A 23,158-nucleotide genomic window follows, 5' to 3' on the forward strand; every position below is an offset into this window, starting at 1 on the left:
CTCAAATCACAGCAGATCTCAGAAGAGTTCTTGCCACAACTCAGGGCTGGGTCACCTCTTGTCAAGTCCTTCCATCAGCTAGATTCCACCTCTTGAAATCCCACACTGTCCCTAAGTAGTGACACCAGCCGGGGATGAAATGCTCAAGACAGATTCCTTCAAGAGATGCTTCAAATTCAAACCATAACCAGGACTGTGGCTGAGTTATCCTGAGTTAATGGTGACCATGTGATTGAGGAGACAGTAAGTGGTACAAGGAGCTTTTGGTACCTCATAGTGTGACAGTCTGCCTTATAACTAACCACAGTGATGGTTGAAGTCCCCAACACTCAAATCTGTCTTTTATTTTTTGCATAACTTTAAAACATATTTGCAGTTTAAACTATACCATATGGATGGAGGTTTGAGGAAACATTAGGTTATCATGGAACTATTTTTTCATTATCTTGCTCTGTTCATAAATAAATCTCTCCTATATGTAAGAGTGCAAAAATGCATCCAATAGCATGATAGAAGGTAACAACCACTGTGGCCTATACATTTAGGTAAAATAAAATGAAAGTTTCTGCTCATGATAATTCCATTTTTCCCGTGGTAACTCACTTTTCAAAATTAGCCTCGTATTCTAGGACTATCAGAAAGTTTAGTTTTAGATAGTAACGTATCCATCCCCACAGCACTTAACCGAAGAAATGTTTACTCCCTAGAGGTTTCAAAGCATAAGACCAAGGATGGCACACCTTAACTCCTCTCAGCCCTGCAAACACAATGCCACAGGGGCGTCTGGTGTGCAGACTTCACTAGAGAGTGAGAGTGTGTGTGAAATGCTTTATCAGGGCAGGTGTGATGCCATGGGCATGTGATCGGAGCATCCATGGGGCTGAGGAAGGGGCGGGGGGGGGGTGAACGTGGGCTTTGCAGCAGGGCTCTGTCTCCGTGCCCATCAAGGACACATGCCCATAGCAAGGGTGTGGGCACATGTCGTAAGTGGGGTCGCCGCCGAAGAAGAGTGGTGGGAAGAAGCTCGTGATGTCACACCACAGAAGGGTGTGACAGCCTTAGCTGCTCTGACAGCCGCCTCGTCTTTGCGTTGACTCAGAGTGCTCCCAGTTCAGTCGCATGTCCAAACGAGCGCACGGAACATTAAACCCCATGTCTTCTCCTTACAGTTCATCACTCATCACCCCCCACGCTCCATTTCTCGAGGTCTGGGGGGGGGACCCTAGCTTGCTCCACTTCGGTGTAATGCATCAGAGTTTCCCGGTTCCCGTTTTCTTCTTCATTTGTCTCAGCCTCCTTCCCTTGCAGGGTGTGTCACATTCCATTGATAATTCCCCATCCCTCTTCTCGTCTAGCGCTATCAAAATGGCGCCTGCCACCTTTGGCCCGCTGGAAAGCACAGATGAGACAAGCGTTAAGGCCTTTCGGTCATCAGTCATCAGCGCACAGGAGACCACACTCCTCTACAGCTCTGCGTACAGCTCTGCGGTTCCACTTTCCCAACTCGCGGCTGACTGCCAGGGCTCCAGGAGCCTTGAAATTCCCGCCTCAAACTCGTACAGGCATGGGTGGGTAGACTTGTCTTTCATTGCTGTTCCTACTGTCTGCTCTCCAGTACCAATCACCAGTTATACCCTATGCTTTGTTCTCTCCCAACTTCCTCAGGGCCCTCTCCATCCACCCTTTCCATTTTCTCGTGGGTCATTACAGCTCCGTCTTAGCATCCTCATCTCTGCCCATAATATTATGTTATTTTTCTTATGTGGCATAAGTAGCCCAAGCTAGCTTCCAACTGCTGGACAACCAAAGAAGAGTTTGAACTTCTCATGCTCCTGCCCGCACCTCCCTAAAGCTGTGCGCAACACTATGCCCACTCACTCTACGCCATACTGGGGATTGAGCCTACGGCCTCATGCCCGCTACACAAGCACTCTAACAGCTGAGCTAAGGTCCTAGAGCTTGTCCTCATACTCCTGTGTGGTCGAATTGATCTTTGTTACTCCTTGGATCTGAAATGTCCTTCACGGGCTCTCGTGTTTGAACACTTGGTGTTTTGTGAGGTGATGGAAGCGTTGGGAGCTGGGGTCTAGTTGGAGGAAGTGCGTCCCGGAGGGGGGGGGATGGATCTTGAGGTTCAAGCCCTGTCCCAGAGCTACTTCCTGCTCTGCTGAGATGTGAAATTCGTCACTATGGAGCTGCCGCCTGGGCTGCATCTTGTGTTCCTCCCTGTGATGCGTGACATCCCACAGAACCCTGAGCCAAAGCAAAGCATTACTCCACAAAGTTGCTTTTGTGACATCCAGCGATGAGGAAAATGACTTCCGATGGCTCCAGTCCTTTGGCTCTCCCCACTTCCATCAACGAAGCTGCCTCAATCTCACACACCATTACATTGAAGCCGGTCTCATCTGCACCTTCTGTCCCCAAGCATCCTTTAATAGAGTCATGGCAAGTCTCACCCCTGGACCAAAACACCCATCCTCCTGATCCGCACTGGGACAGCTTGTAAAACGCAACAGTCTTCTTGTGTCCCGAATGCCCACAGCTCCCAGCTTCGGCTGGAGCTCAACTCTGCCCAGCTCTAGCTCCCCTCCAAAGCTCAAGTATACTAGTTACTTTTATCACCACTGTGACCAAGATAACAAGTAGCACCAAAATATTCTGGTGGTTGATTCTACAAGTTCAGTTCTGCCTAGTCCCGCAATGCCACGACCGTCCGCGGTGTTTGGTCAAAAGTACAAAGTGTTTTCAGAACACTGAGAGGGAGGCCGGGGGGAAGGCCCGTTCTGATTGTTGGTGATTTTTGACATTCAGAGAAGCTTTGGTAACTCAGTGTCTCTAACAGCTGCAAACAGGGTCATGAGCATGCTCACAGTGGTCTGAGGAATATTCTTTTCCAACTGCTGTGGTCCCACACTATCCCTCTGGGAGCAAATAAAAGAGAGAGCATGTCCTTCCCCTCACCTGATCTTCATTAGGTGGCAGTGCAAGCTGGCGTCTGTGCGTGCGTGCGTGCATGTGTATGTGTGTGTGTGTGTGTGTGTATGTGTGTGTGTGTGTGTGTGTGTGTGTGCCGACTTCAGTGGGGTCCAGCTGCTGGCAGATAACTGGGAGCACATGGTCTGTCAAGATAAGACTCTGGTGGCCTGAAATAAATGTGAACAGCCAGGCTCCTCCAGGGGGCCTCTGGGGAAAGCCCTGTTATCACCAACATTGTTCACACTTGCTAACAACTTTCCTTGAATGGGGTTTTCAACAGTTTGTTCCTTTATCTGCCCCTTGTTAGTGTGGGTTGTGGACCTCATGGCAGCTTCCTGATGTTGTCAGCACAGCAGGGGTCAGCACAGCAGGGAGGGGACAGGAATCCAGAGTGATTTAGAGCCTGGGCTGACATGGCCCCTGCCCAGTGCGAGCCCTTTGCTAAGGCTTGCAGCCCCTGCTTTGGAAAAGCACTGAAAGGGCCTTCCAGAGAGGAGGGGACAGATGTGTTGCCTCCTGGGGAAGATGAAGAATAATACAAGGTGTGAGGGTGGCTCTTCTGGACGACTGAGAGGGGGTCTAAAAGGTCTAAGGGACGCAGACATCCTAGTCTACTTGGTTATGTGTGTAGGCAGAAAGACAACCTTGTAGGCCGTTCCTTAGGCATCATCCACACTGGGCTTTAGACTCATTGGCCCGGAAACTCACCACGTAGGCTTGTTCAGTAAACACGTGAGGAACGGACTGGAGGAAGAGGTTTGTTTGACAAATCAATCTCCAGGGATTTCAATATCCTTAATCCAAACAGCGAATGTACGGAGCCACCTGGATAGCTACATGCCAGCTCTACCTACTTCCACTGTGGAGTTTTGGTTGGCTCCTCATGGGAAACACAAAGGTGACCAGGCTGAATTCGAAGCCCAGAACAAGGACAAAATGGAGTAAAATTAACAACTATTTTAATAGGTCTAACCCAGGCCATTTATGACCCATCTTCTAAGAGGGAACATTCTGGCAAAGGAGTTAAAAGCACGTGGAGATGGCCCAAGTGAAACACGGGGAAAGCTTTCTCAGCAGGTCGCCAGTGCGGTGCATCCTACACAGACACAAGGACGGATTCCATCGCCGTCACCCACATGAGAAGTAGCCCTGGGGTACTTATTCTTTCTTTTTTTGCAGAAACAAGACCATCCCCCTCCAGTCTTCCCAGTATCTTGCTCTGTTATGCTTTGATGCCTCAGGCTCTAGACATCCCAGCATCAGACACAAATGGGAGAGAAGGCAGAGAGAACGTTTGCCTGTGCCCTTCATCATTCCGCAGGGCTAGTTAGCCAGGGTTGCCCTGATGAGATGCCACAAACTTGAGGAGTGTTTTCTCTTGATGTTCTGCATGCAAGAAGCCGGGCAAAAAGGAGGGCTGTAGCCCTCCTAAAGGTCCCCAGGGGAGGGTTGTTCTCCTTCTGAAGTCCTTCAGGGAAGAAGTCCTCCCTACTTTTCTCCAGGATTTCCAGTGTCTGTTGGCAGCATTTGGTAGTCCCGCACATGGAGATGCCTTCCTCTGAGCTCCAGCTTCTCTCCTCATGTGGCCCTCTATCCCCACCTCTCTTTCTAAATGTAAATTCTGTGTCATAAAATGATCATTGAATTAAGATCCATTCAAATCCACTGTGGTGCATCTTACTGGCTCACATGTGCAAAGCTGAATTCCCACATAGGTTCGTGTGCTCGGATGTGTGGGGTTGGGAACTTGAACATCAGGGGAAAACAGTGATGTCACAACTGAGGACCAGTGCCTGTTCTCGGGGATCCTCAGTGAGCATCCTCTCATCTCTGGGCAAGTTCTGTGTTTACCGCTCATTTCAAGGCTTGTGACACACCTGCCACGGGCATTCAGGTCTCTGAGTGATACTTGTCAAAAGTCAGAATTAAATGGCCAAAGACATTTAAGAAATCACTCAGCATCCTTAATCATCAGGGAAACGCAACTCAAAATGACTCTGAGGTATCATCTCACACCAGTCAGAAGGCTACAATCAAAAATACTGAGGGCAGCTTATGCTGGAGAGGGTGTGGAGTCAGGGGAGCACCCTTTCACTGCTGGTGGGAGTGCAAACTTGTACAGCCATTTAGGAAATCAGTATGGCAGTTTCTAAGAAAGTTGGGACTCAAACTACCTCAAACTTAGCGAATCACTCTTGGGTACATACCCAGAGGATACCCAATCATAACCCAAGGACACTAACTAGCTCAACAACACTCATAGCAGCATTTTTCATAAAAGCCAGAACCTGGAAACAACCTAGGTGCTCCTCAACTGAAGAATGCATAAGGAAAATGTGGCACATTTACACAACGGAGTGCTACTCAGCTGTAAAAAAACAATGACATCATAGAATTTCTAGGCAAATGGATGGAACTAGAAAAAGTCACCTTGAGCGAGGTAACCCAGACACAGAAAGACAAACGTGGTATGCACTCACTCACAAGTAGGTGTTAGATGTAAAGCAAAGAATAACAAGACCACAATCTAGGTAACAAGGAGAACTCTAAGGGAGACACATGGATCACCTGGGGAATTAGATGAGATCTCCTGGGTAAACTGAGAGAGAGAGGGGTCAGTACAGGGGAGGGGATGGGGCATGGAAGCATGAGAGGATGGTTGGGGGGAGTATGGAGAGGGAGAGCAAGGAAAGGGATGCCTTGATAGAGAGAGCCACTGTGGGATTAGGGAGAAACCTGGTGCTAGGGAAACTCCCAGGAATCCACAAGGAGGACCCCAGCTGAGTCTCTTAGCGATAGTGGAGAGGATGCCCGATCTGCCCTCCCCTGTAATCAGATGGTGGATACCCCAACTATCATCATAGAGCCTTCAGCTAGTAACTGTAGAACCAGATGCAGAGATTCACAACCAAGCACCAGGCTGAACTCCAGGAATTTAATCAAAGAGAGGGAGGAGGGAACATATGAGCAAGGGAGGTCAAGATCATGATGGAGAAACCTACAGAGACAGCTGAACCAAGCTGGAGGAAACTCATGGACTCTGGACCCACAGCTGTTGAGCCTCCATGGGACCAAACCAGGTCCTCTGCATGTGGGAGACAGATGTGAAGCCTGGGCTATCTGAGGGTACCCTGGCAGAAGGAGCAGGATCTATCCCTGATGCATGAGCTGGCTTGTTGGAACCCATTCCCTATGGTGGGATGCCATGGTCAGCCTTAACACGGGGGAAGGGCTTGGTCCTGCCCCAACTTAATGTGCCAGACTGTCAACTCCTCATGGGAGCCCTTACCTTTGTGAGGAGTGGGTAGGGATGGGCTGGAGGTGGGAAGGAAGGGGGACAGGAGGGAGTATGGAAGGAAGAACTTTGGTTGGAATGTAAAATGAAATTAAAATAAATAAATAAGTTTTTTTTTTAAAGAAAAGAGGAGAGGTAAGGAATGTGTGAGTGTGTATGGTGTGTGTGAGTGAGTGTGTGTGTATGTGTGTGTATGTGAGAGTGTGCATGTATGGTGTGTGTGAGTGTGTATGTGTATGTATGATGTGTGAGAGAGAGTGAAAGAAGGAGAGTTCGCATGCATGTGGACACACAGGAACAAATGAACTAAAAACTGAAACAAAATATACACCTGCAATATTTGCACACATAGAATCATGGCCCCTGGATATGGAGCCTGCATTTGTAAGCCCCGGAGTCTATAGCTAAGGGCGAATCCAACCTAGAGTCCCGTATTTAGGAATCTCCATGACCCTGATATTAAGGCACAAGGAGAGGGCAGGTATGGGAAAATCGAGCAATGGGGAAGCTCCAGGGAAGTGTGTGTCACAGAAGGTGACATCCTTGTCTGGAGCATCATCTATTAGCTCGCGTCCTCACCACGGTTATAAAGAAAAGGTTACTTAGGGGTTAAATGTAGTTTTTATCCACTGGTGTACTCCTGAACGTGACCTCTTTGGAAGATACAGCTTTTGCAGAACGCATTCAATGAAATTGAGGTCATTAGGGTGGGGTCTATTCTACTAGGACACCTTATGGAACGAAATTAATTTATTTTATCACATGTACATGAAGTGTGTGCATGCTTATTTACATGCATGAGTGTGGGTACACATGTGCCATGGGACATGTATGTAGACGTCTGGTATCAATTCTCACCTTCCAGGCTTCCATCTTATTTGAGGAAAGCTCTCTTGTTCCTTGCCACTGAGCATACCAGGCTAAGTGGTTCTAGAAGTTCTGGAGATTCCCCTGCCTCTAGTCTCGCCGGAAGAGCCTGGGCTTACGGATGAGAACTATGGTGTCTGGCCTCAGGTCCTCATGCTTGTCCAGCAAGCATTTCACCTGTTGAACCAAATCCCTGGCCTCAGGATGTCAGATACAGGACCAAGTGTGTGTCTGTGCATGAGCTATCCCCTTGGTCACAGCCATCTTAGCAAGCTATGCAAAAGTCCTGTGGTTTCGATCACATTGGACCATCACAAATTTAATAAAATTTCATAGGGAGTCTGTAAATGTTTAGGCATGCAGAATCTCACTGAATTCTGACAGCACAGGAGACAGAAACAATTTCTCCAATTTCATGGAGGCTAGATGCTGGCCCCTGGTTTAAAGACGAGAGGAGACCAGTTCACATATAACTTGACCAAGGTCATGGAATGTTGCAAGGGCCTCTCTGGACGTGAACTCATGGCCTGCTTTGAGGCGTGTGCTGTATCACCCTGACATGCGAATGCCTGTGAGTGCTCCCATTTGACTATAACTAGCAAATGTATGCTTAAAATATATGGTGCAGAAGGCAGAGTGAGGTCTGCAGGAGTTTCCAGGAACGTCTGTCCAGACAGAGGATGCTGGGACTCATTATGCAGGCACCACCTAGGAGTAGAGAAGCAGAAGAATCAGAAGTTCAAGGCCAGCTTTGGCTACATAGTGAATTTGAGGGCACCCTGGGCTGCACGAGACCTTTCCTCTAAAAGGAAAAAGAATCATATTGGTATTTACTTTGGAAAAGATGCTAAAAAGGCCAGCGTGGGCAAGTCTGAGGCGCCTTGTACGTAGTCCCTAATATGCTTACAATCACACACTTAATTGACTATCTGCCCGACGCATACCGGAAGAAGCAGCATACAGGCATTTTCTGGCTAAGATTATTTCTCATCAACCCTTTTCTGAAGGGGCTTGGGCAGGAGGGCAGGGCAATCCTGTTGAGCAGCTGACTGTGTGTGATAACACCATTACATTCTAGCTTGATGCAAACCGTGCCTGCCCAGTAGACACAGCCCCAGTGGATGGGTTTCGTTTTAGGTGGGTAATTTAAGGGATCTGCACTTAAACTCTTGCCCAAGGAGGCTCAAATAAGACTCAGGACAAATGATAGTTCTGGACATGACAGGAAACTACGCCGACCCCACAAACTTCTTCCCTTCCTATGGTCCTGGGAGGAAAAGTTTAAATGTCTAATACTGCTAAGCCACAATCCTTGCTCTTCATTTGGGATTTGGGCTGCAGGGCTCTGGCTGTGCCAGAGACCCTATGGCCCACGTGGACTTGTTTTATGGGGAGTTGAGAGGCACTGAATTATGTCCTTGTTTGAGCTTCCGAAACCAATTAGTGCCAGAGGCAAGCCTTGATCCCCCAGTTCCAGGTTTCCTGCTGGAGCTCCTCCGCCTGTGCAGGGTGGGTCCCTTCCTACAGGGACATCTGCTCTGAAGTGTCTGCTTGAGTTGTGGGGTGGAGCCGGGTTGGGGTGGGGTTGGGGGAGGGGCACTGTTTTCAGTACCTAGTAAGGGCTGAAAACCAGGAGCCCCTGAGATGGGAACCTCCCTGGTGTTGATCCAGCCAGCTTTCCTTTCCCAATGGGCTTTAGCTCACTGCTGGGGGAATGCTTGCAGAGCAGACTCCTGCCACCACCCCACCAAACAGCCCTTCAGTTTCAACAACCCCCAGGGGGAGAGCTCCAGTGCACTCTGGAGAAAGGGCAGGAGCTGATTCTCAGGTTCCTTTCTTTCCTGCTCCCAACTTGGACATACACGGAAGCCCACACCGATCTGTAAGCATCTTCCCTGAACCCAGATTTGTGGACCAATCATCAGACTAAACAGGTACTCGAGGACATGTTTTCACCAAGGGCGGCCATGAATGTGGCCCAATCCTGAACTTAATTTTAAACATTCTAAGATGGCTAATGTATATATATCTGCAGCTGGATTGTGCAGCTCCCCTATGTGAATGTTGCAAATGGTAATGTGATGGGAGATGTCATTCTGTATATATGCTTCTCATACTGGTTAATGAATAAAGCACTGTTGGCCAATAGGAAAGGAAGATAGGAGGGACTAGGAGACAAGGAGGAAAGAGGAAGTAGTAAGGAGGAGCCAAGATGGAGAGTCTGGAGAGAACAGAACCGCCATTCCTCCGCTCTCGGTAAGACCACGTGGAAATACATAGAAATGGGTTAATATTTAAGACAGAGCTAGCTGATAAGAAAGTAGTAACAGGCCAACAGTGTTATATCTAATACAGAGTCTCTGTGTGTTAATTGCGGCTGGCGCGGCGGCGGGGCAAGACCAGCGGCGGGAGGAAAAACTGTACACCTTACAGTAATGTTTCACAGTATCAAAATGTTGGACACCTGGAACAGGAAACAAGTTTCTGTAGATAAAATGTTTGCCAGCGAGCATGAGGGCTTGGGTTCAAATCCCCAGCAACCCTGTAAAAGTAGGGATTCATATCTTCCATCCCAGTGCTGACAGGACTAAGACAGGTGGTGTAGGGGTCTGGTTGGACAGAGAGTGTAGCGGAACTGTGAGTTTCATTTCAGTGAGAAACCCTGCATTGAGGAAATAAAGCCTGGGGTAGCAGAGCTGGGCCCCAATGCCTGCCTGCCTTTGGCCTCCGTGCATGAACACTAGACTCACACAGATCCAAGTGAACACACACACACACACACACACACACACACACACACAGTTTTAAGTTTTCTCTCTAAACTCTTTTCTATGGAAAAATAAAAGATACTGTGCATACCTGTATATATGCACACAATAAAACAGAAATTAGTCGCATCTACATAGCAATCTTAAGGGTTTTAGTTAAAGTTAATTAAAGCTGAGCATGATGGGTGATGTTCACAATCCCAGAATAGAAATATGACAGGATGATCACCCATCAGCATAAAACTACAGTGCTCATCTTACAGGAACACAAGATAGTTTATTCTGGAGCCATTTTCAGTTATTAAGTCCCGGGACACATAGATTTAGACTATCCCAACTTCAGTTTCAGTGTAGGAGCAGTTTCATAATTTCACACAACAAACACAATCATAGGGCAGGGTAGATTTAAGATATATTGGTGAATATATCAGAGAGGTAGATACAGCAAGATGGGGGCACTTTTCTACAGGCCTAAGATGTCTGATAACATTCTTAGCTTTGGGTTTGGTAGAAGCCAGCACTCTGCTGAGTTAATAGATTTCAAAAGGTTTTTATCTATATGTCACAGGATCTCAGCTCTGACTGAGGTGGGCAAGGAATGGCTGTCCCAGGAAGCAAGATAAAGCCTGTGGAACAATAACATTGCAACCTCTCTACCGCACTGTGATTCTAACTAGTTAAACAGTCTTGGCAAACACAGCTTCTTTGCAGGAGTTCTCCTTCATAGCCATAAGTTCAAGTCCATCCTGGGCTACACAGTGAGCTCCATGTCAGCCTGGGCTACAGGATGAACCCCATTTTATCACCTCGTTGAATCCCCCAAGGCGCCGAGCCAGAATTATGGTGTGTCCGAGCTTCAGAACTCTCTGAAGATGCCTTTCCTCCCAGACAATCCTGAGAATGTCCTGGAATTGTTCCCTCCGTGGAAGTCCCAGGGCACTTTCTAGGAGCCGCCTCACTCAGCTGAGGAAGGGATTCCATACTGGGCAGAAAGAGCTTCCATGGATGCCTGTGCTGCTAATTGTTGCTATTTATGCATGGAAGTGACATACATTCATCATGCGGCCCAGATTTATAAACCAAAACGTAACTTTGGTGCAAAAGCTTGGTTTTCTGTTGCATTTCCCCTAGGGAGGGGAGCCCTGCCTTTTTGCATTTCATTAAACTCATTGGTCTTTTCATCGATCTTTTCCTTAATCCCACAACAGAATCTTAAATCACCCAAGATTAATCACGACGATGGAAATATGGGGTAAACCTTAAGAGGACAGAGGACATGTGCAGCCACAGATGCGGAAGTCTCATTACTGAAACTTCAGGAAGATTTATCTCCACTGATTAAGTAATCTGTTTTGTCTAATTAAACCAGACTTAATGATTTTACCATTTACTAAATGAGATTTACCAAGTTTACCGTCGAGGAGTTAAAAAGGTTCTAGTGAGTGGCGATTTGATCCCTGACCTAACATTTACTTCACAATTTGGCCCTGACATGTTGTTTTGTGTGCTGCAAGTTGTCCAGGCCACCTGTTAGTCACATACTGATCCAGACAGGAAACACCTCCTCGGCTTCTCCCTCCTGCAGGGACCAGCAGCTCCCACCGCCATGAGAAGCAGGCAATGCCCAGAAACACGCTCCCGATTCATGTTGGCCAAGGGCTTTAAACTGTTCCTGACAACTCAAGTTTCCCAGTTCTCCACTGAGTGGGTCTCAAAGAACTACATTTTTTTCTTTTCTGTTTATATGTATTTCATTGTTTTATTTTTATGCATTTGTATTGTGCTTGTTTGTGAGGGCATTTGAGTGTGTGTGTGTGTGCGTGGGTGTGTGTTCTTTGCCTGCATGTATGGATGTATTGTCAGTGTATGATACGCATGTCTGGTGTCACAGAGGCCAGAAGAAGGACCTCGTTCTCCTGGAACTGAAATTACATATGGTTGTGAGCCACCATGTGAGTGCTGGGAATTGAACCTGGGTCCTCTAGAAGAGCAGGCAGTGCTTCTGACCACCCAGCCATTTCTTCCACTCCTGGCAACTTTGCGAGCCTGTCTGAACACATGCTGGCAGCTCTTCCCTCTTCTTGTCAAGTGAGCTTCAGCTCCCACAGCCTCATTCTGTGTCTACCAGGGCTACAAATGGATGGCCATACTCACATTACATTCAATGACCAGACACATACAATCCTCTTCCCAGGGAACTGTGGCTCCATAATTCAGGAAGCCACGACATCACTGATTTGTGCCTCGTGGATTCCTGGATTTCTACCAATGATGATGGTCATGGCCAAGGTAGGAGCAAACCAATGACTGGCACTAAAGATAGGAAGGTGAGGCATGATGATTTGTTTTTAGAGCTGGGAATATTTGCTAGTAACTACACACCTCCTAAGGATACTGCAGGCCTACTTACTTGTACTCACACAAGCACTAAAGGATAAAGGGGTTGAAGGAATGCATTCACAAAAAATATTCCCCAAGTGTTTTCCTTCAAGGTGATATTATACTAACAAGCATGAGGCTAATGCAGTCTTCCCTTGTCTGTGGACCAGCAGACTATGCCCCAACAGTAATTAATCTGATCACAGTGTGCTCAGCTAAACATAGCTGTCTGCCAAAATAGTATCTTACCTGCACAAGGAATGGATTCTATCATCATCCAGCTTTACATACATATATACATGTATACATATACACATATATCCATTCATCCATCCATCTCTCCATTCTCCATCCATCCATCCATCCATCCATTTCTCCATCCATCCATCCATTCATCCATCCATCCATCCATCCATTCATTTCTCCATCCATCCACCCACCCACCCATCCATCCATCCATCCATCCATTCATTCATTTCTCCATCCATCCATCCATCCATCCATCTCTCCGTTCATTTCTCCATCCACCCATCCATCCATCCATCCATCCATCCATTCATTTCTCCATCCATCCATTCATTTCTCCATCCATCCATTCATTTCTCCATCCATCCATCCATCCATCCATTCATCCATCCATCCATCCTTCTAGCTTCCTATTCAGCATGTTCTCATTCGTCCTCCCATTATATCTACCAACCCCTTTATTCCTCCATAGCTATTCCTTGGTATTGGAGTATTTAATTGTGTGTGTGTGTGTATGTGTGCGCGTGCATGTGTGGATGTGTGTGCTTAGACAGAAATATTATTTCTGTGATCTCATGATATTATATACACACATACATACATACATATATATATACATACATATATATGAACTTGACCTTTTTGCACTGACAGTAGAAGGTACAAATTCCAGAATCTTTCATGTTTTTATATACCCCCTCTCTTTTTCTCTCTCTCTCTCTTTTACTGGCAACTTGGTCATCAGTAAAATCAGGCTGATGTTTCTACTTATGTATATCTAATTGTTTGGAGCATTTTATAAATGTCTTCAATTCCTTGTAAAACAAACCTTTAATTTTTTTCATGAGATGCATGCAGTCTCTTAGTGATTTCCCATATTACAATTCCTATTTCATTTATTTGTTCAGTGTGTGTGTGTGTGTGTGTGTGTGTGTGTGTGTGTGTGTGTGCACTCACATGCACACGAAGGCACACATTTACGCTCTACTGTGGACTTGAGCATGCCATGGAGTGTGTGTGGAAGTCAGAGGACAGGAAAGTTCTTGCTTTCTACCCTGTTGAAGTAGGGTCACTCATATCTGATTCTGCCCTGCATAGTTCTGATCAGCTGGCCAGCATGTTTTTTGCATCTCACCACCCTCTCTCCCTGAGCTGAGCCCCAGTGGGCTGAGCCACCGTGAGCTGAGCCACCGTGAGTCTTCTTGTCTTGAGAGAATCATGTTCCTTCCCTGATTCTCATTTCCCCTTGGAAGGGAGCAGAAGGAACACACAACTGTGGAAATGATTTACAGAGGTGAGGCCTTCAGACTGTTGTGAATAATGGGAAACGGGACATTCAGCTTCAGTTTGCTCAGGATGTGGGGGTTGTGAACAAAGAAGTCACCCTAGAGAGAAAGAAGCCACCTTCCCTGTCCACCCCAGGACAAGATATCCCACCAGCATCTCCAGAAAACACAAAGGAGCTATCCCTGATTTTTGATTTCTCCCACGAGGTTTAGGGTCTTCCCTTTGTCATTTCAATCTTCCACTGACAGGTAGTTTTGATCTCTGCATTACAGTTGCTCAGCGTTTGCTCTATCTACCCTGTGCATTGGGCTCTATGTTCTCTAATGTCAGAGGTTCCCCGCCCTGCCCCGGCATTGAGCCCCAGTACCCAGTCCACTTCCCTGTGATGCCACCCTGTGCTCCAGCATCACCCAGCTGTGTCTCTGAGACAGACACACTCTGACCGTGGGACCAGTGATGAGTGACGTCAGTCCCTACAGAAGGAAGGAACGGGCAGAGAGGGGAGGATCATACTGCGTGGTTTGAACATGATTTGAGTGTGTGCCCAAGTGCTAGACAATTGTTCCCCAGTGTGGAGCTGTGTGGTGGGGCCTTTAAGAGGTGGGGCCTAGGAAATGATTAGGTCACTGGGCGATGACCTTGGAAAGGATGAAGGCAGAATGAGTAAGTCCTCTGGAGAGTGGGTTGTCATCCTCCGTGGCCCTTCAGGGTGTAACTTCCCCTTTCTGCTTCTCTGTTAAGCTGCAACGCTGCAGACGTGGATGCCATGTGTTTCCCAGACACACACAGATATGGATGGCTGCCTGATCCTGGGCTCCCAAACTATAGCTCAATAATCTCCTCATTGTAAGTATCCGGCTCCAGGCATTTTGTTACAGTGGCAGAAAGCAAACTGGTCACACGCTGTGGGAAGACATTGAATTTCGTAAGGGGCCTCCATCGGGGTGGGTGACTGCTCTGCTCCTCCTACCCCATCCATCCCTGCACTGAGGAGCTCTTTTCTGTGATGATTCTCTTTCTCTTGTGAAGAGCTCGGAGCCCTTTGGAATAAAGCACTTAGCTCCATTGGCTTTTCACAAGTATTCTTTACGTGATGACCCTTGAACCACTTGTGAAAGCTCAGGAGAATATGTTAGAAGGTGGCTGGGTAAAAGGTGTAAAAGGTGGCTTTGAGAAGAAGAATCTACGAACATTCGTACATCTATCAAAATAATAATTTTTTAAGGTTTTCTTTATTTTCTTCTATATTTTTAAAATTTAAGTGAGTAACAATATTGTTTTACATGTCAATCCCAATCCCCTCTCCCTCACCTCCTCCCCTGCCCCCCCACCCACCGCCGATCCCATCCCCTTTCTGCCCCCCAGGGAGGGTGAGGTCTTTCATAGGGGATCTTCAAAGTCAACCATATCATTTGGAGCAGGGCCTAGGCCCTCCCCCATGTGTCTAGGCTGAGAGAGTATCTCTCTATGTGGAATGGGCTCCCAAAGTCCATTCATACACTCGGGATAAATACTGATCCACTACCAGAGGCCCCATAGACTGCCCAGGCCTCCTAACTGACACCCATGTTCAGGGGGTCTGGTTCTGTCCTGTGCTGGTTCCTCAGCTGTCAGACTGGGGTCCATGAGCTCCCCCTCGTTCAGTTCAGCTGTCTCTGTGGGTTTCTCCAGCCTGGTCTAGACCCCTTTGCTCATACCACCTTACGTTCTGCAACTGATTCCAGGAGTTTGGCTCAGTGTTTAGCTGTGGGTGTCTACTTCTGCTTCCATCAGCTACTGGATGAAGGCTCCAGGATGGCATATCAGGTAGTCATCAATCTCATTATTGGGGAAGGGCATTTAAGGTAGCCTCTCCACTATTGCTTAGATTCTTAGTTGGTATCATCCTTGTAGATCTCTGGACATTTCCCTAGTGCCAGGTTTCTCCTTAAACCTATAATGGCTCCCTCTGTTATGGTATCTCTTTTCTTGCTCTCCTCTGTTCTTCCCCTGACTCAATCTTCCTGCTCCCTCATGTCCTCCTCTCCCCTCCTCTTCTCCCCTCTCTTTCTCCTAACTCCCTCTCCCCTCCCCCATGCTCCCAATTTTCTCAGGAGGTCTTGTCCCTTTCCCCTTCTCTGGGGGACCATGTAGGTCTCTCTTAATGTCTTCTTTGTTTCCTAGTTTCTCTGGTAGTGTGGATTATAGGCTGGTGATCCTTTGCTCCATGTCTAATATCTATATATGAGTGAGTACACACCATGTTTGTCTTTTTGTGACTAGGTTACCTCACTCAGGATGGTTTCTTCTAGTTCCCTGTGAATTTCAGGATTCCGTTGTGTTTTTCTGCTGAGTAGTACTCCATTGTGTAAATGTACCACATTTTTTTCCATCCATTCTTCAGTTGAGGGGCATCTAGGTTGTTTCCAGGTTCTGGCTATTACAAATAATGCTGCTATGAACATAGTTGAACAGATGTCCTTGTTGTATGAATGTGCATGTTTTAGGAATGGAATTGCTGGATCTTGAGGTAGATTGATTCCCATTTTCCCGTGGGACCACCATACTGATTTCCAAAGTGGCTGTATGAGTTTGCACTCCCACCAACAGTGGAGGAGTGTTCCCCTTTCTCCACACCCTCTCCAGCATAAAATGTCTTAGGTGTTTTTCATTGTAGCCATTTTGACAGGAGTAAGATGGTATCTCAGAGTTGTTTTGATTTGCATTTTCCTGATGGCTAAGGATATTGAGCACTTTCTTAAGTGTCATTCAGCCATTTCAGATTTATCTATTGAGAAGTCTCTATTTAGTTCTGTACCCCACTTTTTTGGATTATTTGATGTTTTGGTGATTAGCTTCTTGAGTTCTTTATATATTCTGGAGACCAGCCTTCTGTCAGATGTGGGGATGGTTAAATATCTTTTCCCATTTGGTGAGCTGCCATTTTGTCTTACTGACTGTGTCCTTTGCCTTACAGAAGCTTCTCAGTTTCAAGAGGTCCCATTTATTAATCATCAATCTCAGTATCTGTGCTACTGGTATTATGTTCAGGAAGTTATCTCCTGTACCAATTCATTCCAGGTTACCTCCCACTTTTCTTTAATAAGAGGTTCAGGGTGGTTGGATTTTTGTTGAGGTCTTTGATCCATTTGAACTTAAGTTTTGTGCATGACAATAGATATGGATATATCTGCAATCTTCTACACGCCAGCATCCAGTTATGCCAACACCATTTGTTGAAGATGCTATCTTTTTTCCATTGTATAATTTTAGCTTCTTTTTCAAAAATCAGGTGTTTATAGGTGTGTGGGTTAATATCAGGGTTTTCAATTTGATTCCATTTGGTCTACCTGTCTATTTTTGTGCCAACACCAAGGTGTTTTCAGGACTATAGCTCTATAATAGAGCTTGAGGTCAGGGATGGTGATGCCTCTGGAAATTCCTTTATTGTACAGGGTTGTTTTGGCTATCCTGAGTCTTCTGTTTTTCCATATAAAGTTGAGGATTGTGTTTTCAAGGTCTGTGAAGAATTGTGCTGGAATTTTGCTGGGGATTGCATTGAATCTGTAGATTGCTTTTTGACAAGACTTCCATTTTTACTATGTTTATTCTACCTATCCAAGAGCATGGGATATCTTTCTATTTTCTGGTATCTTCTTTAATTTCTTTCTTTAGAGATTCAAAGTTCTTTTTATACAGGCCTTTCGTTTGTTTGGTTAGCATTACCCCAAGGTATTTTATATTGTTTGTCGCTATTGTAAAGCATGATGTTTCTCTAATTTCTTTCTCAGCCCATTTATCATCTGTATATAGTAGGGCTACTGATTTTTTGAGTTAATCATGTATTCTGCCACTTTGCTGATGGTGTTTATCACCTGTAGGAGTTCCCTGGTAGAGTTTTTCAGGTCACTTATGTAAACTATCATATCATCTGCAAATAGTGAGAGTTTGACTTCTTCCTTTCCAATTTGTATCCCCTAAGTGTTTTATAAACACCACATGTTTAACAAATATTCCCGGTGACTTCTGTGTCATCTACGTGGGTGGTGCTGGGTCGACATTAGATGTGGGTTGAAAACATTTTGCAGTGATAGACTAAGTCCCCCCAAAGGGACCCATTGGAAATGTGTGAGGACTCAGAGTTAACTAAAGAGGGGATCAGGACTGCCTTCTTTGCAGAGGGAGTTTTGTGTGCTGGCATATGTGTGGCTGTGCACCCAAATGGGTATGGTGTAAGTGCTGACCTTGCCAGCTGTCTCAGTTAGGGCCATTATTGCTGTGATGAAACACCATGACCAGAGCAGCTTAGGGAGGCAAGGGGTTGCTCAGCTTACACTTCCACAGTCCTGCTCTTCATTGAAGGGAGTCAGGGCAGGAACCTGGAGGCAGGAGCTGATGCAGAGGCCATGGAAGGGTGCTGCTTCCTGACTTGCTCCCTATGGCTTGCTCAATTTGCTTTCTCATAGAACCCAGGACCAGCAGCCCAGGGATGGCCTCACCAACAATAGGCTGGGCCCTGCCCCATCGATAACTAATTGAGAAAATGGCCTACAGGCTTGCGTACAGCCAGATGTTATGGAAACATTTCCTTAATTGAGGCTCCCTCCTCTCAGACAGCTTTAGCTCATGTCTAATAGACATAAGACTGCCCATCACCATTGATACAGGGAAAATGAAGGCCATAGTGTTGGGTATTGGGTGTTATATAGCTATATTAACCCTAGGGCACTAAGCACATAGTGGAGTATGTTTCAGTGTCTGGCTTAGCCCTTTGCAGTCCAGCGCCGAACCAGCTTAGCCCTTTATAGGTTTATAGGACTAGCTAACACCCATAACATATCCAGTCCAGAGCCAAACATATAGCCCACACTCACTAAACCTCCTGTTATTGTAGTGTTCCCTAACTGCAGCTGAGAGGCCTGCAAGGCCTCACATGTCCTCATGAGGGCCGGGTGCAGGCACCCAGGGTGAGCTGGCTCTGTCGTCGCTATATTTGAAATTTATACTGAAACCAACGTGCAAAGATCCCCGGAGAGAACTGTGCGGGGTGGGAGGGGGGAAGCAGAGGGTTGGAAGCATATGGCAGGCTGCACGCTGCTGAACCGGCTGCTGAAGACATACGCCTCTCCAGCCCCGTCAGTCGCGAATGGCTTCCAAACGTCGACATTACGCATGATATTAATACACTGTAAAGGACCCGTGGAAGACAGAAAGAACACAAACACACCCACCCTGCAGAGCGGCATCCTGCCCAGGCTCCCCCCCCCCCACGGCTAAGAAACGGAAAGTTTGAATACCACTCTGAATCCTAGGGTTTGTGCTGATCTATGACAAGGAGCGGGTGAGTGGCTGTCATCCACAGATCTGGGCTTTCCCCCGCTCAATGCTACATCCTCAATGGAACATCTTGCCAAGGCTCTATCTGGGTTTTCTCCACTACGAAGGACATTTGATTGCCTTTGCCTCCCTCGTGGGTTTTTGCTAGGGCAGGGTTGGCCCACATGGAAAGTAAAAACCCATTTCTTCCTCTCTGATGGACGGGCTAGTTGGGTGCAGAACAACCTTCAGGTCAGGGGAAGGTGTTCTATCAATCCAAAGTCCAAAATGAATGCTCAGAGGAGCCCCAGATACATTTTGGGACACAAGGCAGAACTCTGCCGACGGGGATGCTAATTTTCTGCTTTTGTCAATGAAAACCAGATGCCAGGACTGGCTCTGGAGCCCCGAGACTCTTCCTGAGTGAGTTGCCACATGGCAATATCAGAAAGGGGGTGTGTCCGTGGGCGGGGAGGGGGAGCCTTGTGTGGGCCACGGTTGATCCTCTTATTGTCTTTGGCACGGTTTATGGAAAAGTCAGAGAGAATGAATTTCAAATGATGGGTCAGAACTCAAGATTTGAAACACATTTATTCCGTCCCGGAGGTCTCCTGCATTCATGGAAATGATTTTGATAACTTGAACTGTGCTCCCAATGTGCAGGTATATTACCCACAGAGCCCCATGTAAAAACATTTTTATTTCAGGCATTTACCGTGCACTGAATCTTTTAGATTGTTGTCTTCTTATGGAGGGAGGTTGGAATGGGTTGTAAATGATTCCCCTGATTTCTTTCCTGGCTGCACAGAGTCCAAAACCTCGCTCTTATGCAGTGGTCAGGATGGGAATCTCTGTTCAGGTGTCTCTTTCCTCTGGCTCTAATTTTAGCCTAATGGCAAACACATTTCAAGTGTTTGACATGTGTGTGGCTCATGCATGAAGATGTGGAAATAACAGATTGTTTGATGGCAAGATATAAGAAATTGTACAGATGGATGACTGTTCATTCACAGGGACAGGGCTCAGATACTGTGTGTGTGTGTGGGGGGGGCGAGGACAACCTAAAGAGTCACTCCTCAGGAGCCATCCATCTTGGTTTTTGAGACAGAGTATCTCTTGGAACTAGAGTTCTCCCGGTAGTTTAGGGCAGGTCAAGTCTCAAGGATACTCCTGTTTTTACCTCTCCAGCACTGGGATTAAAAACACACACCACCACGAGCCTGGCTATTTTACAAGAGTTCTGAGGTGAGAACACAGGTCCACACACTAGCAGAGCAGGCATTGTACAGACTGAGCTGTTTCCCAGCACCAAGATGACTACTTTGTAAGGACATTGAACTTTTGGAAAGGGAGCGGGCATGCAACCTGAACTAGGAGGAAGAGCACAATGTCACTGGAAGAAGCCCTTCCCACAGCCCCTTGGGTGAACATGGTTACACGGGTTGACTTCTTATTACAGAGATTTATTTTTTAAATTTTTACGATGCTGAAACACTATCAATTTTGTGATTAACCCTCAATTCCAGAGCTTCCATCTGGTTCAGTTTCAAAGGGGATGCTGTGCGCCTGCTGGTACCATACGGGCCCTTGATCTTCTTAGAATCACATAGTGTCTCCCTTCCCATAAAGCTTGCACTGTGCTCCAGTAAATCTGACTCTTTAAGATGTCTCTACAGTTAGGACCCAAGGAAGGCACCGAGATGGAAATGTCCAGACGGTTATAAAAACACAAAGCTGATCCAGCCATTTCAGATGCCACTGTTTCAACTTCAGAGCACACACACAGCCACAGCCCGACCAGCTTGCTCTTTCTGGGACCTCAGCTCCCAGCCACCTTTGGTACTGAATGCCCATAAGATGGCCTATATTGCATGGATGAGGGACATCACATGCATTGTGTTTTGGTAAAACAAGCAAGCAAGCAAACAAACAAACCCAAAACGACAGCAACATCAACAACCAAAAACAGGATCACAGGGGCCGAGGAAGATGCTCAATGGTACAGTGCCTGCCTTGAAAGTACCAGGATTTGTCTGATCTCCAGAGCTCATGTTTACAAAAAAAAAAAGTAGGTCAAGGTGGCATGTGCTTGCAATCCCAGGAGTGGGGAGGAAGAGAAAGAATTCCTGGGGTGTGGCGGTGAATTTCAGGCCAGGGAGAGATGATCCCTAAAATCAAGCTGGGCCATATCTAAGGAACAATGGGTTAGTGTGCTCTCTTGCTTCTGCAGAGATAAATGTGAGAGCCAAAGTCACATTTTACGTTTTAATTCCCGAACCTAAAAATACACGAAACAAAAATGCCTCTGATCTGCAAACCCCTAGCCCGAGGACAGGCAGTTCTGAAATCCTGGAGGCTATGGTTTGTGGGAGATAACCAGTCACTTGCTTTTCACTGCCCTAAACAAGCTTGTTTGAGCTACCTCACCGGATGTGCTTCATCACAAGTGGGCGGGAGGTTCACCGGCAGGAAGTTCATCAGTGCGCACACTTGCCCCTGATTGGATGTAGGCTGCAGGTGTGTCAGGATGTGTGATTGGACCTGTTGGGAAATGCAATGAATTATGGGGTTTCTCTCCTTTCCCTTCCCTTCCCTTCCTTCCTTCCTTCCTTCCTTCCTTCCTTCCTTCCTTCCTTCCTTCCTTCGTTTTTTTTTCTGTTTTGTTGTTTCGAGATAGAACTGTAGCTTTTGAGCCTGTCTGGAAACTGGCTTGTAGACTGAGTTTCTGTTCTACCTGGCCCTGCTGCCCTTCCGTTTCAAATAACACACAGAGTCTTATATTAATTATAAGCTGTTTGGATGATGACTCAGGCTTCTTACTAGCTAGCTCTCTCTTAATTATTAACCCATTTCTATTAATCTAAGTATTTCTGCTTGAGAACGCCCAGACCTGTTACTCCTTCAGCAGCTACATGGTGTTTCCCTGGCAGCTCACTCTTTGTGTCCTCTTCCCAGAATTCTCCTTCTCCGGTAGCCCTACCTATCCTTCCTGTCTGGCTACTGGATGGACAATCAGTGGTTTATTCATCAACCAATAAGAGAAACATATATGCAGAAGGACATTCCCCCATCACTAGCTCTGTAGACCAGGCTGGCCTTGAACTCACAGAGATCTGCCTGGCCAGGTCCATACTCAGATTCCTGGGAAACGGTCCCATGCCATGGTTTGCAGTGGCCTAAGAAGGAAAACTGGTCAGGTGGTGGTGGTGCATTCGATTAATCCCACTCCACCCACCTGGCCAATATTTAATTAAAGCTTGCTTCAAGTCTGGCTCCAGACTGTGGTAGCATTCTTATTCTCCATTGGTGGGATTAACAGTTTATACTTGCACATGAATGTGTGCCAACACACACGTGTATAGCCAAGCATACATGAACACATACACACACACAAACGGAGTAAAAGCAGAATCACGAGAAAGGATCCCACCCTACGGGTAGAGGGGAGCCTTCTTCATCCTGGTCCTCTCCTGGGGTCCTGGCACTAGGTTGCCTTCTCCCCCATTTTCTCTGGGAGCCACTCAGCCCAGGTCTCCACGTCTATTCTTGTTTACCAAGGCAAGCCGGAGTCAGTCTTCACTCGTCCAAGAGCAGCTTTGTCTCCTCCACAGGCACAGCGGCCACAGAGTGCACAGTGGGAAGACGGAGCCTCGGAAAGACCTTTCCTGCCTGGAGGAAGCAGGGAAGTTCCAAGCATGCTGGGACTTGTGGCCGGGGGCTGGAGATGGCTCTTCCCTTCTTACCAACTACTTAGAAGACAGGACGATGGAAACACCTCCTGGGAGAGGGCACGCAGGAGAGAGAAGCAGACCATGTGTCTAACACAGAGGGGCGTGTGGCCTCCAACCACATGTATGTTGTAAGTCCGCAGTTAAGATTCTGATGCCTAGGCTCCTCTGGGCTCCCCTGCTGGTGTGCGACACACAGATATGCCCCCAAAGGGAGAGGATGCTCTGTGTTTGCTATCAGCCAGCTTTTGTGCTTTGTGCCTCTTCCCTTGGAAGAATTTGCTCAGCGTTGCCCCTGGAATAGGCTGTAGCCG

This window comes from Phodopus roborovskii, unplaced genomic scaffold (genome assembly GCF_943737965.1).
Source record: "Phodopus roborovskii unplaced genomic scaffold, PHOROB, whole genome shotgun sequence".
Taxonomy (NCBI): domain Eukaryota; kingdom Metazoa; phylum Chordata; class Mammalia; order Rodentia; family Cricetidae; genus Phodopus; species Phodopus roborovskii.